The sequence below is a fragment of the Chlorocebus sabaeus genome, chromosome 16, assembly GCF_047675955.1.
Source record: "Chlorocebus sabaeus isolate Y175 chromosome 16, mChlSab1.0.hap1, whole genome shotgun sequence".
Taxonomy (NCBI): domain Eukaryota; kingdom Metazoa; phylum Chordata; class Mammalia; order Primates; family Cercopithecidae; genus Chlorocebus; species Chlorocebus sabaeus.
In genome coordinates, this window is record NC_132919.1 from 65,712,451 (window position 1) to 65,727,216 (window position 14,766).

Consider the following 14,766-nt stretch of genomic DNA (forward strand, 5'->3'; position numbering starts at 1 on the left):
CCTATAAACAAAGGTAGGTGATTGTGTAAGCCAGAGGTTTTGCAAAAACAGGTCATGAATATATTTTCAGGTGACGCTTGTATTCCATATTGCTTCCAGAGACTTGTGCTCATTTATCCTTTGGAAGAAAAGAGGAAATTAAATCCATAAATGGACTTACGGAATCGTATTGTGTAAGGTTCGCATGCAGAAAGCTATCTTACTTAATGCTGAATCTTGCTCAGTTATAGAGTGACAGGATTGAGTTGTCAGAGCTCAGAGGAAAGCTTGATTTGAGTCTCAGAAATGAAATTATTTAAAAATTAAACTAGAGTTTACTAATTCTGTTAGTTTTACATGTCAACTTGACTAGGACATAAAGTACCTAAATATTTGGTAAAACATTTTGGTTGTGTCTGTGAGGATGTTTCTGGATGAAATTAGCATTTGAGTTGATAGACTAAATAAAGCAGATTGCCCTCCCTAATGTGGGCAGGCCCCATTCAATCAGTTTAAGGCCTGAACAGAACAAAAATGCTTACTTTCCTGCAAGTAAGAGGGAATTTCAACTTGCCTGGTTGCCCTGAGTTGGGACATTGGTTTGGATGCAAACTGAAGCATCAGCTCTTGCTGGCTTGGAGGCCTTTGGACTGGAACTAAATAATGCGTGTTAGTTCTTCTGGGTCTCCAGATTGCTGACTCCAGATCTTGGGACTTGTCAGCCTCTGAAATTGTAGATTTTTCCCAGGGAATTGGCTAAAACGATTATGGAGGCTGACATGTATATGTGGGTGTGTATGGATACATACATATTCATAGAGATTTATCATAAGGAATGCACACACTCGCACGAACATTCTGTTGGTTCTGTTTGTCTGTTCTGTTTAATATCCTAATACTAACATATTTTTTTAATTGACAGAAAGTTTAAGAACAATGCCATGAGCGTTCTGGTTCTAGTAATACAGTAGACTAGGTAACCAGAAAACCTTCCTTCTAAACACCTTCAAATGCTAGGTATACCCTGTACCCCTTAAATATGTACAATTGTATGCCAATTAAACACAAAATAAAACTTTAAAAAGTTCTGGGTAAAATATAACTAAAATTATTTTAAATGCATAATTGAACTCTTCAGAAAGAAAACTGAATCTCCAGGAAATTAGAGTCGTAAGATATGGGCTGTAGCTTTTTTTCATAATGTGTGGGTTTGGATTTTAGTACCCACTAGGGAACAGAAAGTGAGTTCTTGAATCCATTTACAGTGTGGACTAGGAACTGGTACCTTCAAACAGGTTGTGTCTCTATGAAAAGCATGGACTAGAAAATATCTGCCACCACCAAAGGGAAATTAACAAAAAATATTAAACTGCTTGGGTTCTGGAATGGAAGCCGGGAAATCTCCTACGGGAATACTTTTTTTTTCTTTTTTTTGAGGTGGACTTTTGCTCTTGTTGCCCAGGCTGGAGTGCAATGGCGTGACCTTGACTCACCACAACCTCCGCCTCCCAAGTTCAAACAATTCTCCTGCCTCAGGGGCCTCCCGAGTAGCTGGGATTATAGGCATGTGCCACCATGCCCGGCTAATTTTGCATTTTTAGAAGAGATGGGGTTTCTCCATGTTGGTCAGGCTGGTCTCGAATTCCCAACCTCAGGTGATCTGCCCGCCTTGGCCTCCCAAAATGCTGAGATTACAGGTGTGAGCCTCCGTGCCCGGCCTCCCATGGGAGTTGTAAACCATGGATCCTTGTTCATGCTGGTTTAGAATTTGAATAAATATATGCTACCTATGTGGCCTGAAATCCCAAGCTGAGAAATTAGTTTAAAAAGTTATTCGGGTGCAGTGGCTCATGCCTGTAGTACCAGCTACTTGGAAGACTGAGATGGAAGGAACTAGAACCTGGGTTCACTAGAACCCAGGAGTTCTAGGCTGCAGTGAGCTATCATTGTGCCATTGCACTCTAACCTGGGTGACAGTGCAAGACCCTATTTTAAGGAAAAAAAAAAAAATTAGTCCTGGCCTAGTGATAGCATAAGTTGTCAGATATAAGCAAACCCCAAGGGGTACTCCAACAACCTAGGCTGAAAGGAATAGAAAAAGTAGTCATCAAAATTTAAAACTCAGCAACCAAATTTAACATAAGACAACAAATTTCAGCTGAAGAGAGAAGTGGTAAACAGAAGAATAAACCTAAGGAAATCACCCGGAATGTAACACAGAGAAATAAAGTGATGGAAGAGATGAAAGCTGAGATGACAGAGTTAAAATGAGAAGTCCAGATAGAATAGTGTAGAGGCATTATTCAAAAAGAGTGACTGCAAATGTTCTAAAATTAATAAAAGACACAAGTACTCAGATTCAGGTAGCACCATGAGTCCATATGGGATAAATGAAAATTAACTTATTTCTAGACTTGTTATAGGAGAATGCCAAAGAAAAATATCTTAGTAACAAAAGAAAGACATGGAGATGATTTACAAAGGGGTATCCATTATGCTGATAGCAAACTTTTCCATGACAGAGAGAACGAAAAACAGTAGAATAATATCTTCAGAGAGCTAAGTGAAAATAACTGTCAACTTAAAAGTTAATACCCAGCTTAATTCTCATTCAGGAATGAGGGTGAAATAAAGACTTTTTTTCTTCAGGCAAAGGATAATAGAATTAACTAGTTGCAGAAGCTTGTTGGAAGATTATGAAGTAGGATGTACTGAGACTGAAGGAAGTTGAACCCAGAAGGAAACAGTAGATCCAAGAAACAATGATGAGCAATAAAATTGGTAAAAATATAGATAAAGTCTGGGAGTTCTACTTCTAGTAGTGGCAAATGAGGTCATTTGAATCATGCTTTCCACTGAAGACTACCAGAAAAGCTCAACACAATTATTGAAACATGTTTTGCTTGAAGGTATCAAAGAAGAAAAATGGAGGCCTAGAACAAAGGTCCTCCTGGTGTACTGGGTCACTGTTCCTCTCGAGGTATTAGCCAGTTCTGCATGAAGCTGCTAAAACCTAAGCAGCCCTTTTGACATGCTAGTGGGAGTAATGGGGGCAGAGATTAGAGCCCATGGCCCCTGAGGGAGGGGACACCTGATGAACATAACTCATTTTAAGTCAGGACCCTGAAGGGCTATACCATAGGAGCAAGGGTTAACCAGGAATAGACATACTATCACCGAGGCTGAAGATCAGCTTTGAATCATGTCAGTCCCTAAAATTAGATTGAGGGTTCCTAAACTGTTAGTGCCCCTAGGCATCTGGCAGAATTGTAAATCCTTCCTGGAGGAAAGTAGTATCATGTAAGGTCACAAATTATTTCTAGTTTGCAAATGCAATGTCTGGCTTATAATCAAAAGCAACTGGAAACAGATAAGCAACATCAAGAAAAAGAAAAGATGGTTGAAACAGCCTCTAGATATTGGAATTCTCAGATACAGACTTTTGAAATAATTATACTTACCACATTCAAGGAGATAGAAGACAAGACTGAGATTTTTGGCAGAGTACTGGAAACTGTAAAAACAAATATAAATTCTAGAACTGAGAAAATCAGTAAGTAAAATTAACTCAAGTGAATGAGTTTAAATAGCAGGTTAGACACATCTGAAGAGAGAATTAGTGTACTGAAAGATATAAGATGAAAATAACCAGAGACAGAATGAAAGGAATTAAGAGAGAATAAGAGAGAGAGAGAGAGAAAATACCATTTAAAGGTCTGGTGCGTGTATTTAGAGTTCCAGAAGGGGAAGAGAAAGAGGATGGATCAAAACCAGGATTTGAAGAGAAAATGGTTTAGAACTTTCTAAAACTGATGGAAAACATTAGTCCATAAATTACAGAAATGATATGAACCCTGAGTGGGAGAAGTACCAAAGAACTCTACGTATATAGGCGTCATTGTTAAATTGCTGAAAACCAAAAGCAAAAGAAAAATCTTAAAAGGAGCTAGAGAGCAAAGGAAAATTACCTTCAAATAAGGAACAACTAGCTGGTAGCTGTCTTCTCGATAGAAATGATGGAATCAAAAAGTCAATCAAAGGCCATTTTTAAAGAGCTGAAAGAAAATAACTGTCAACTTAGAATTTTATATCCAGTAAATGGATGAATGATCATAGAAATATGCAATGGAATATAAGACAGCAATGAAAATAAATAGCCTACAGCTATACAGTTGTGAAACAAATACATTATTGAGCAAAAGAAACCAGATTTTAAAAAGAACACATACTGTATGATTCCATTTATAGAAAGCTCACCTAAAGTATAGTGTTTAACAACGCATGCTTGGGTGGTAAAACTATAAAGGAAAATGAATAATTACCATGAAAATCAGATTGTGGTTACCTATGGGGAAAGGTCAGGGAGGAGTGCTTGGGAAGGGTTGCGAGGAGGTGCTCCTAGGATGCTGGCAGTGTTCTGTTTCTTATGATTACATTGGCGTTCATTTTGTGACAGTTCATTGAGGCATATATTCACATTTTGTAACTTTTCTCTATGTGCGATATATTTTGCAATAAAACGTTTTAAAAATAAATTTTAACAGCATTCACTGAGTAAAACAATAATGATATGGATACTTTTAAAGGATAGAACTAAAATATGGAACAAAACGTTTGGGAAGTTTAACTTCATAAGTAAGCTCCTTGTATTATTGGGGGAGAAGATAGGGAGTTCATGACCAGCCTGGTCAACATGGTGAAACCCCATCTCTACTAAAAAAATACAAAAATTAGTGGGCATGGTGGCGTGCACCTGTAATCTCAGCTACTCAGGAGGCTGAGGCAGGAGAATTGCTTGAACCTGGGAAGCGGAGGTTGCAGTGAGCCAACATCGTGCCACTGCACTCCAGCCTGGGCAACAAAAGTGAAACTCCGTGTCAAAAAAAAAAAAAAAAAAGAAGATAATAATGTTAGTTAACATGAAACTTTAAGTCAAAAATATGCATGTGAAAGTTGTACATTGTGCCCAAACTTTTCGGAAGCATAGGGAGGAACTGGGAAAGAAACAATGGAAACTCAAATACTTTAGAAGGCAACAAAGAAATAACAAGACTCAAAGACAATGTGTTGATACTAAAAAGGTAATTTTAAAAACAATTTCATTTATAGCAGAAATCAGAATGTAAAGTACCTAGGATTCTATCTAACAGGAAATGTGCAAGACCTTTAAGGAGGAAATTCTAAACATTTTTGAAAATCTTTTTTTAAGGAGCTAATAAATGGTAAGATATAACATGTTCATGTATGGGAGCACTGACAATGTCATAAAAATGACAGTTCTGCCCATCTTGATCTGTAAGTTGAGTGTATTTCCAGTGAAGTCTAATAGGAATTTTTTTGACATTTGACAACTTGATTCTAATTTTTTTTTGAGGCTTGAAGAGTTATGAGAATTTTGAAGAATAATGAAGATTTACTTTTATCACATATCAAGACTTACTAGAAAGCAATAGTAATTGAAACAGTGTTACATATTCATGTAAAAATAGACCAAGGAAACAATAGAACACAGGAAGGAAGAGCCTGCTCTATGACTAGTGATGATACAGATCAGAGGGGAATAAGAGGCTGACTGTGCCATAAACAGAGCTGAGATAATTGGCTGCCTGTTTGGAAAAAGATAAAACGCAATTCTTACCTCACAGCATACAAAATTGCAAATGGATTTACAAAAACAAAGCAAAACAAAAAAACCTACTAAGACTTATAGGCAGAAAACTTATTTAGAAGAAAAATAGGCAAAAATGTTTTAAGATTTGAGGCTAGGGAAGAATTGATACAGAAAGTAAATCTATTAGAAGTGTTAATTTGGCTACATTAATATAAAAAATTTCTGTATGACAAATTACACTAAATACAAGTGTCTCAAACTGGGGGAAGATATTTGCAATGTATGTAATCTACAAAGAATTGGCATCCTCTATAATAAATTCTCTATAAAAAGTCTTGTATAATAAGAAAAATATAAACACCACAATTAAAAAAAAAAACTGTCAAAGAATTTAACACATAGTTCTCAGAGAGAGAACCCAGCTGAAGAAAAGCAAATGAAAAGATATTCAGGAAAATGTATAATAAAAGAGGGATTCTTTCCTAAACAACCTGGCAACATTTACAACAGCTGGTAAAACCAAGAGTTTGTGGGATTATGGAGAAACAGGGTCTCATATACATTGCTAGTTGGAGTATAAACTAGAAGAATATACCAAGTGGGTAGTATCTTGCAAATAAATTTGACATCTTACAAAAATGAAGATGCACAAGCCCCAGGAGTTCTACTTCAAGACCACTACCTATGATAAACAACATGACATGTACCAGGATGTTGATGGCCGTGCTATTTGTAACAGAGGGAAAAGAAACATCGTTACTCTTCCTTAGTAGGAAATGGGATAGCATACAGATATTAAAATGAAGATGCTGAGCACAGTGGCCCACGCCTGTAATCCCAGCACTTCAGGATGCCGAGGCAGAGGATCATTTGAGCCCAGGAGTTGAAGACCAGCCTGGGCAACATAGTGAAACGCCACCTCTACTAAAATAAAAAATTAGCCAGGCATGGTGTCACACGCCTGTGGTCCCAGCCACTTAGGAGGCTGAGGTGAGAAGGTCACTTGAGCCTGGGAGGTCAGGGCTGCAGTGAGCTGTGACAGTGCCACTGCACTCCAGCTTAGGCAACAGAATGAGACCCTGTCTCAAAAAAATAAAATGAATAATAGATTTGTGTAGATCAACATGAATAACACTCAGAAATATAACATCTTTTTAAAAAATCTAGTAAGCTCTACTAAATTTATCCTGCCATTTCCTGCCTTTTAAAATTTTTGTTGAGGGTAAAATAATATTAAATATTCCCTTTATAATATAAGCAGACTTAAGGCTTTAAGTCTGCTTGTTGGGTCCTTAATTGTTTCAGTTTTATACAAGGTCGTTTCCTTTCCTGCTTTCCAGCATTTCATTAAGTTGTTGTTCAGGTCTACAGCTAGATCAGTCTCATTGGTTCTAGAAGGTGTGGGTCTTGGTGGGTTGGGGCAAGTCCAGTCACTATTTCAACTCTTCAGAAAGTCCCGGAACCAATCAGTTTTGTAGTTTTTTCCTAATACTAAGACTGTTTCTGCTTCACATATCTTTTTAACCCTCCTACCAAGAAAAAGTCATCAACATATGCTATCTAGGTTGAATAAACTCCGTTTAGAAAATTATTTTAGATTATTTTCCAAATAATTTACAAAACACAAGAATAAAGAGATAAAAAAACTATTAAAAATTAAATAAATATAGCATATAAAATTTTTATTCCATGTTTTCCTGGTCTTGAGGTATTTCAGATTTTGTTTTTTGGAATATTTGCATATACATAATAAAATATCTTGGCATTGGGACTCAGGTCTAAACATGAAATCCATTTATGTTTTGTATATACCTTGTACACACAGCCGGAAGGTAATTCTGCACAATATTTTAAATAATTTTGTTACTGAAACAAAGTCTGTGTACATTGAACCATCAGAAAGCTAAGGCGTCACTATTTGAGCCACTAGATGTGGACAGTCTGTGGTCAGCTGGCATCACCATTGTTTCTGACTATAAATGTATATGCCTGATAAATAATTGTTTTCATACACATATTAAGACACAAGTACTTAACAGTAAAAATATGACACACCATTAAAAAAAATTACAGTGAAAAAATAGTGAGTTTACTGAAAAAATAGTGAGTAACTAAGCAGCACAATGGCATCACCAGAATACCTGGATAAGCTGTTAAACACCAGCAACACCAAACAGCAGCGGTTTCAGTCACTACCTACGATGCTGTGGGGGTTTTTTGTTTTGGTTTGTTTTTTTGAGATGGAGTCTCACTCCATCGCCCAGGCTGGAATGCAGTGGCACCATTGTGGCTCACCGCAACCTCAACCTCCTGGGCTCAAGCCGTCCTCCTACCTCAGCCTCCCAAGTAGCTGGGACTACAGGTGTGCACCCCTATACCTGGCTAATTTTAAAAATCTTTTTGTAGAGACAAGGTCTCCCTAGGTTGCCGAGGCTGGTCTAAAACTCCTGGGCTAAAGCGATCCTCCTGCCTCAGCCTCCCAAAGTGCGGAAATGACAGGTGTGAGCTACCATGCCCAGCTGACGTTGTGTTTTGATTAAAAGATTACCATACAGTAACCCCCTGTGTGTGGTGTACCTTTCAAATTTTGGAATATTTGGGATTTTGAATTTTTGGATTAGGGATACTCAACCTGTATACCCTAAATGGGCAGGAGCCTCTGAATGCAACTAACTGCTCATCAGCTATCCTGCATGAACTTACAAATACTGATTCTTGGTTTCAAATACATCTTTGTTGGCTTTTAAATTATTATTACTTCTGGTTCTTCTTGCACGTACAGCATCAAAACATAATGCTTTAAGACATTTTTTGAGATCTTTGGCTCCTAATTTTGTTGAAGAGAGGATGACCATTGTATATTCCACAATTGCAAAACATTTTTATCTTTAGATTTGTAGGTTTCTTTCAGAATGATCAATTCAGTTTTTTATGGTCAATCCAGTTTTTTAATGTCTACTTCATCTATTTCTTCTGGCTGTCTCTCTGTAATACGTGCCTTCAGCATCTGTCTACTTTTAAACTATGTCAAGAAAATTTGGTGCACAAATGAAATGAAAGATAAAAGAATACTGTCATGTGTCCTTTAAGCAAAATGGGATGGCCTCGTTTCTTGTTACAAAATATTCCACAATGAAGACTTTCTATTGAATAAGTAACTGAATGAAAATGCTTTGTCCTTAGATTAAAAGTATATTATTCACTCATTGATTCATGAGTTTGAGAAAATGTATGTAGGGCATCATCATCTGAAGGCACATAGACTGAGATTTTACTTATAATCATCAATTTCAGCATATTTATTAGAGTCCTGAGTGCTGCTATCTTATTCTTTGTGTTTGACTTCAGACTCATCTAATAATTCTAAAACAGTTTCCTCAGATTTTCTTCATCATTCTGGCCAGAGAACTTAAAAGTGTTAATGCTTAATCGTATTCAATAAAACGTAGAATCAGGTCACAGAAGATGTTAGCTTCAGACTTCTTTTATGCCTTCTTGAAAGATAACACATACCTTGCACAACACAGTAAGAAAACTGAAGAATGATGTCATAGTGATATTTGTTTTACTGTTGTATCATTTTTCTAAGTAGTTTCGTCTTTTTTTTTTATTATACTTTAAGTTCTGGGATACATGTGCAGAACGTGCAGGTTTGTTACATAGGTATACACGTGCCATGATGGTTGGCTGCACCCATCAACCCGTCATCTACATTAGGTATTTCTCCTAATGCTATCTCTCCCCTATCCTCCCATCCCTGATAGGCCCCAGTGTATGATGTTCCCCTCCTTGTGACCATGTGTTCTCATTGTTCAGTTCCCACTTATGAGTGAGAACATGTGGTGTTTGGTTTTCTGTTCCTGTGTTGGTTTGCTGAGAATGATGGTTTCCAACTTCATCCATGTCCCTGCCAAGGACATGAACTCATCCGTTTTTATGGCTGCATAGTATTCCATGGTATATATGTACCACATTTTCTTTATCTAGTCTATCGTTGATGGGCATTTGGGTTGGTTCCAAGTCTTTGCTATTGTGAACAGTGCCTCAATAAACATATGTGTGCATGTGTCTTTATAGTAGAATGATTGTAATGGGATTGCTGGGTCAAATGGTATTCCTGGTTCTGGATCCTTCGGGAATCACCACACTGTCGAAACAGCATGGTACTGGTACCAAAACAGATATATAGACCAAAGGAATAGAACAGAGGCCTCAGAAATAATGCCGCCTATCTACAACCATCTGATCTTTGACAAACCTGACAGAAACAAGCAATGGGGAAAGGATTCCCTGTTTAATAAATAGTGTTGGGAAAACTGGCTAACCATATGCAGAAAAGTAAAACTGGACCCCTTCCTTACACCTTATACAAAAATTAACTCAAGATGGATTAAAGACTTAAATGTAAGACCTAAAACCATAAAAACCCTAGAAGAAAAAAAACCTAGGCGGTACCATTCAGGACATAGGCATGGGCAAAGACTTCATTCTTCTACTTTCTTATTTTAATCCTTTTTAAGCATAGTTGAGAATAATTGATGAGTAATGATGTAATCTCTAGTATGATGAAATAGCATAATGTGTCTTAGATTTGCAAAAAGATCTAGTAGATACAAATGGCAATTGTAAGATAGAATGAGTTTTGTTCTATTTTTTAAATATGCGTTTTGTTTTGTTTGCTCACTCTTTGGAAGACAAAAAGGAAAAAAAGTCATGAGATACCAATTTTTGTGAATAGTACTGCTCAAAACAGAAACCCAGAAACTGAGATTGGGTCTAACGGACCCAAATGAGATACTGAGGATTAAACACTAGGCAGAAGTGAGTTAAAATGCCATATGAAGAAACATTTTATAAAATCTCGGTTGTGAGTTACCACATGGCTACATAGGTAACTTTGGTGCTGTTTTTTAAGTTGTAAGCAGTTTAAATATTAAACTACTAATGATAAAATTGAGTTGGCAAATGATTGCTAGATCGATATTAATTATAGCCAGTCTTTTCAGTTATACCTTTCTCACATCCAGAAATGACTTGATGTACTCAGCTAATGACCCCATGAAGGATATATGTGTGTTACATAATAAAGAAAAACATTGCCTCTGTAATTTTGGACAGTTCACATTGACTGAGATGAACACTTGCATATAGGTCAAACTAGTTAAATATAGAACAGCCTCTTTTGAAAGCTGTCGCCAGGGCTCAACAGCGTCAGCTCTGTTTCTATGGAGAAAGACTGCAGATATTAAAAACAGAGCTAGAAGCCAATGAATGGAAGAGGATTGCGTTGTGGAAATTTAAATTTTTTGGTAAAGGGTTTATTGATGAATCAGCTGTATTAGTCGGTGAACATTAATCTTGACATCTTCTTTATCCAATTCCCAATTTCTTGTAATATGAACTTGCTTTTATTTAAGTAACACACAATGTAAAACTTGATGTTATTGTACTGACTAGGTGGGGGAAGGGACCTGATGACAGGTAATAAGATTAGTAAGGTTCTGAAAAGGTCAGAATTGTACAGAATTATGTTTAGAACAGATTGCCCCGGTGATCATTTAATCAAACAGTGTTCGTATTGTCTTTGTCCCTGTCCACATAGTGATTTTTGGGGTTGGGCTGAGAAGGAAATCATGATTCCATCAGCAACATAAGGCACATTGACAGTAAAACTCGTGTATTATAGCATCTTTTTGTTTCATACTGTATTGGGCAGACAACCTTGAAGAAAAAAAAAATCTTTTAAAAATAATGTAAAATCTCACAGTTTTTCAGTCACAAACAGAAGTATCCTTGTTGTCACTAAAGATGGCCAGAATTAATATCCTACTATATAGAAGTACTTTGGCAAAGCTAAGGTTGTGGTTCCAATTTCTCATTCCCAATTTTTTCTCCAGATGGAAAGATGAACAGTTTTTGGTATTGAATTTTTTTTTAGGAAGCAAGTTGTTTATCATTAGATACCTATTCAGTAAATGCAATGATACAGAAAAATGAAGTTTTTTCCCTCAGATTTGAAATTAGGTTTTAAAATATGGAGGGAGAACAATTTTTAAGTAATGTTCAGGGACACAAATAAAACCTAGTGAAACTTTAGAAACTTCGATGGACATCTGTCATCGTACATACAATTGCATTAAATAATAGAATTTATTATTAATTATTTTATCTGGTTTATTGTGCAGTAAATTGAATTTTTCTCTTTTTGTGTGTAGTTTTATGAAATTTCATACTTGCATAGATTAGTGGAACCACTGTAAAAATCAGGATATAGAACATTTGCATCACCCCCAAAAATTCCTTCATGCTGTCCCTTACTGGTCACCCTCTGTTTTTAGTAACCCCGGTAACTACCAATGTGTTCTCCATCCCTGTAGTTTTATCTTTTTGAGAATGTCCTATGAATGGGGTCATACACTATGTAACCTTTTGGGACTGGCTGTCTTCAGCATAATGCCTTTGAAATTCACCCAAGTAGTTGCATGTGTCAAACATCCCATTTTATTGTTGAATAATATTTCATTGTGTGGGTGTACTGTCATTAGTTTATCTGTTGACCCAATGAATGCCAATTGGGTTGTTTTCTAGTTTGGGGCAATTATAAGCAGAGCTGATAAACCAAGTAGTGGAATTTTTAGGTCATACAGCATTTTATTTTTGATTTAAAAATACTTTATATATTCAGGGTTTGTTTTTGACCCAGTTGAATTTCCTTCAGATCATTTTTGGAACTCTTTCCTCATATGTCTGATGTAACATTTCTTCTTTCATCTTTGTCATTTTTTTTATTCCCCCTTTTCTTCAGGTGGCTGTAGGTATCTTCTGGTATTGTAGCCCAGAATCTGTCCTGCTTTTATATTCCTCCAGCTTAATTATATTCTCCGTCTTCTTACAGTATCTACAGCTTGCTACTAGACTGTTCTTCACTATTTGCAGAAGATGTTCAGATGTATCTTGCTATCCTCTTTTATTCAGTTGTGTATATCTTGTTCTCTGGAGGCCTTTCCAATTAGATGTCTTGTTAACACTTTAATCTTACCATACTAGAAATAAATAAAAAAAAAATTCCCTTGTACCTTTTCCCTTCTACAACTTCCTTATCATACTGCAAAGTAATTTCTTTTCTTCACTGTCACTCTTCCACCCCACATGCAAGCAGTAAGCAAATCTAGCATTTGCTGTTTGGTCATCACCACTCCTATCACCAAAATTCTCATTCTGTTTAGATTCTGTTTGCCTCATTTATCTACCATTGTATGTTTCTCACTGACCTTCCAAGTGCATACTACTTTTCATCCTAAAGCCAAGAATAAAATCATTTTATATAAAGAGCATTCTGCTTTTGTAGTTCATTTACTGATGTCCTCTGTTTCAGTAGGAAGGCCTAATTCTAGATTTCAGTCTGTCATGATAGTACTATAGCTTCTGCTTCTCACATTAGGTAAATTTTATTATCCCCTTTTATAGGACCTTGACTGCCTCTGGGCCTTCTGTTCAGGTGACCCCGCATGCTTCTAAGTTCTTAGCTATTAGACCATCTCTTTCCCCTTTTTATATGTCTTTGTTTTGGTACAGCTTCTCATACCCAAAAGCAGGTATACCTGTTACTAAGGAGGATACAAGTTGTATTTGTAGGTGATACGATTGTCTACCTAGGAAATTCAAGAGTCAGATTTTTTTAAAAAACTTAGATACTATAAATAAGAGAGTAAAGTAGCCAGATATAAAGTAAATATATAAAAATATATTTCCTCCATACTTCCATACTGTTTCTGAAATATAATAGAAAAATCCCATCACAATTGCAACCAAAAAATATAGCTAGGAATCTTTATGAAGGAATGAAGGAATTTAAACAACAAAAATTATACAACTTTATTGGGAAGCTGGGCCCAATGGCACACGCCTATAATCCTAGCACTTTGGGAAGCCAAAGTGGGAGGATCACTTAAGTCCAAGAGTTCAAGACCAGCCTGGGCAACATAGTGAGACCTTATCTCTAAAAATACAAATAAAAATAAATTTTAAAACTTTACTGAGAGACATAAGAGTGTTGAATAATTGGAGAGGCATTATTATTCTAAAAAACCAAATATGCTATAAAGATTTTAGTATTTCCTAAACTTAGATATTTAACCGAATTTCAATCAGGGCTTAAGTTTTTGTCTGTTTCTTTGTCTATTTTTAATTGGTGGAGGTTATTCCCCCTCATAAGAATGATTCTGATGTTCATTTGGAAATAGACATGGTTGGAAATAGCCAAGATAGTTATAAAAAAGAATGTATACAGGAGAAGAGCTTCTTCAATGCACTACTGTAAAGTTACAGAGATAAAAACATGTATGTAGTAGACAGGCTGGTAATAACCTAGCATACATCAGAGTCCAAAACCTGGTAGAGATGGCAGCTCAGTCAACGAAGAAAGGAGGGATTATTTAGGGAACAATGCTGGGTTGGTTATTTGAAGAAGAATTAGTTGGCTTCTCACTTTACTTGTACCACACACAAAAATTTAAAAACCAGATAATTACATGTAAAGCAAAAGTTTAAGAGAAGAAAATGTGTGACCATCAGCGTCTGTAATGGGGAACAATTTTAAGGATAAAACTAACAAAAATATCACAAAAATAAAAATTGATGCTGGCTGTTTAGTAGAAACAGAAAACCTCTTCCACTTATCGAAAATATACCATAAATAGGCTGGGCACAGTGGCTCTCACCTGTAATCCCAGCACTTTGGGAGGCTGAGGTGGGCAGATCACCTGAGTTTGGGAGTTCGAGACCAGCCTAGCCAACGTGGTGAAACCCTGTCTCTACTAAAAATACAAAATTAGCCAGACTTGCTGGTGCATATCTGTAATCCCACATGTGGGAGGCTGAGGCACAAGAATCGCTTGAACCTGGGAGACGGAAGTTGCAGTGAGCAGAGATCACACCACTGCACTCCAGCCTGGATGACAGAGCGAGACTCTATCTCAAAAAATATATATATGCACACACGCCATAAATAAAAGACAAATGGCAAACTAAGATAAAGTAGTTACAAGTATAATAATGGCCCTAATACATAAATAATTTTTTAATAAATCAATAGGAAAAGCTCTTGAATTTCAACAGAAAAGGGTACAGAAGACATATCAAATACTAATAAAATTACCAATGGTAAAAACATGATT

General features: G+C 36.4%; 1 protein-coding gene across 5 annotated transcripts in view; it reads left to right on the plus strand.

The window, feature by feature from the left end:
* The window catches only part of NSF (N-ethylmaleimide sensitive factor, vesicle fusing ATPase), a 161,449-nt gene that overhangs the window by 79,021 nt on the left and 67,662 nt on the right, over positions 1 to 14,766 (plus strand). The gene's annotated exons all lie outside the window — the stretch shown is intronic.